The 2622-nt window shown below is 58.0% G+C and overlaps 1 non-coding gene across 1 annotated transcript; it reads right to left on the bottom strand.

Moving 5' to 3' along the window:
- Positions 1-2178: 2178 nt before the first annotated feature.
- On the bottom strand, positions 2179-2251 carry TRNAF-GAA (transfer RNA phenylalanine (anticodon GAA)). Its single transcript has one exon. It is a non-coding gene; the product is annotated as a tRNA-Phe (tRNA).
- Between the last annotated feature and the right edge of the window lie 371 nt (positions 2252-2622).

Raw genomic sequence — 2622 nt, 5'->3', positions numbered from 1 at the left:
GAGGCTTTGCAGACAATCCATAGAGCAGCCCCTTGCACATTGGGACAGGTGTTGGAGGGGGGCTTGGGAGTGTGTGCAGAAGGTCTTAAGCTCTCGTCTGGGGGTTGCTGTGGATCCTACAGGTTTGTGGTGCAAACAGCCTGGAGATAAATATCTCAAGACAGTTCCCACTCAGCAGCACAACGGGCATAAAACAGGCTCCCTGCCTGCTCTAGCTCCATGCTGCCCCCTAAGGTCGCGTCTAGATTAGCAAGTACATTCGAAATTAGAATTGGAAGACCGAGCTCTTTCGAAAGAACTCGTGGAGCGTCCACACGCACCCTGCGCCCTTTCGAAAGAAACTTTAAAATACCTCCCGTGTTCTTTCGAAGTCGGTCCTCCGTTCCCGGGATGGGAAGAGCGGCCTCCTTCGACAGAGAATTTCGAAAGAGATCAAGTGTAGATGCTCCGCGGCCCGCTCATTCGAAAGGGAGAGTCCTCCACAGTGGCAATCAGCTGGCAAGCGGCGGCGACGCTCACAGCACAGACGGAGCTCTGTGGTTCTAGTGTCCGACCACGCTTGAGAGGACGCAGGCTCCCAGAAACCCTCTGGCAGGAAGCTGAGAGCGTGGAGTCAGCAGTGAGGCCACACTGCTCTCCACCTCACCAGCCACCATGACCGACAGCCAATCACCCACACCACGGAGACCTATGACCAGCCACCCAGCCACCCGCCCACCCCAGGGGCCCTCCAAAGACAGCGGGGAGTTGTCCCAGGAGGCGGCCCAGGCCCTGAATCATTTAGCCCCCTCCTGGACAGAAGCCGAGATCCCGGACCTCCTCTCCCTCTTGAAGGATGAGGAGGTCCTCTAACAAAGGGGGGTCCTTTGCCGCAATGCAGTCGCCTTCCAGCTGCTGGCAAAGGGGCCGCTCGGCCATGGCCACCCCACCTGCACACTGGACCAGGTCTGGTCAAAGGTAAAAGAACTGCGGCAGGGGTATTGCAGGGCCTGGGACGCAGCCGGGCGGTCGGGGGCAGCCCCCACAAGCTGCCCCTACTACAAAGAGCTCCACTGCCTCCTGGGGCCGAAGTAGGCTGGACCTCCCACCATCTTCCTCAACACATCTGTCAGGGACACTGAGGCAGAGACAGCGACCGAGGGCGAGGAGCATCCGGGGTCGTTCACCAGCACCAGGCGACCACGGACAGCACAGCCACTCGACCCCACCAGCGATGACAAGGGCTCAAGCAAAGGGGCTTTTGTCATTGATCTTCCATCCAGGCCATCCAGCTGGGCCCTGTCTGACTGTGCCTCGCCTGCCTTCCTGGAGGGACCACTAGGTAGCTGCCATGCACACCAGCCTCCCTAGTGCTCAGGGAGGGAGTGTCAGGTCCCACCCGGGGTGGCCACAGGTATCCCACAGGGCCACCAGTCCAGGTGCATGTGGACCCTGGACAGCTCTGTTCCCCGGGCTCTCAGGGGCATGATGAGCGGCACTCAGCACCACATAGATAGGACAGCATCAGGGGCTGCCCAGACACGGAGGCAGCAGGGAAACAGCATCCGGGGGGGTGGGTTCCCCCAGGACTGTCAACCAACCCCACCTCTGCAGAGAACCACCCTGTCACCTGTACCTCTCTGCCCCTCTCCTGAGCTCCCATGGGCAAAGCTGCTCATCATGGACTTCCTCCAGGGCCTGCTCCTTGTGCTTCTGCACCTCACCCCCAAGGGCCCTTCCTCTGCCTTCCCCAGCCCTCAGCCCACCAGAGCAGCAGCTGGGGGACCTGAGTGAAGAAGCAGAACTCATGCAGGAAGAGGAGCAGGGCAGGCAGGGACTGGCACCACTGGTGAGTTACCTGGGCCTGTGGTGCTGCAGTAGCAGGTGTCCAGGGAGGGAGCCTGTGAGGCCAGAAGTCCTTTGTGGGGAGATGGGGAGCAGAGAAAGCCAATGGAGCTGCTGTAGGGGGCTGGTGCCTTCGGGAACACTCAGCAAGATCTGTGAAGTTGCCTGGATCATAATGTGCACAATGGGGTCTTTTTTCCTCCCCTTGCTGAGGAAGAGCAAGAGAAGAAAGGAAGAGCACGCTAGCGCCTTGGTGTCCCAGAAGGGCTGACAACATCCTTTCCAGGAGCATTTGCCAGCAGTAAGGCACCAAGCAGTCACTAATTGCTCTCTGGCCAAAGTTCAGAAAAGCTCTGCTGAAGCTTGGGATTGAACCAAGGACCTTTAGATCTTCAGTCTACTGCTCTCCCAACTGAGCTATTTCAGCAGCTGTTTGTGAAGTTTTCAGGCCATCACCTCAAATTGGAGATGTTTTTCTCAGCTATTGCTGTGATCGCAAGTGTCCTTGGGAGGCAGGAGGAATGTTGGCAGCTTCCTTCAGCTTGAGTTCCTCTTTTGCCCCATTTCTGCCTTACTTCCTGGGTTCACCCAGGGACCGCAGGGGACTGCAGGATACTGATGGCAAGGAAGGAGATGGGATTTGACTCTTTTGCCACAAGAGTCTCTTTCCACACCCCAGCCACTTGGCCCCAGGATCATTGTGTGACCGGATGGTGCCCAAGCTTTTGGTGAGGGGCAAGAAGTAGGCAGGGCCACTCGTTTGTAAAGGCCAAGAGTTACAAAGATAAAACAACCCCA

Source organism: Carettochelys insculpta, chromosome 33 (assembly GCF_033958435.1).
Source record: "Carettochelys insculpta isolate YL-2023 chromosome 33, ASM3395843v1, whole genome shotgun sequence".
In the NCBI taxonomy this organism is placed as follows: Eukaryota; Metazoa; Chordata; order Testudines; family Carettochelyidae; genus Carettochelys; species Carettochelys insculpta.
The sequence above is the reverse complement of the archived record's forward strand: the minus strand, read 5'-3'. Positions and strand labels throughout refer to the sequence as shown.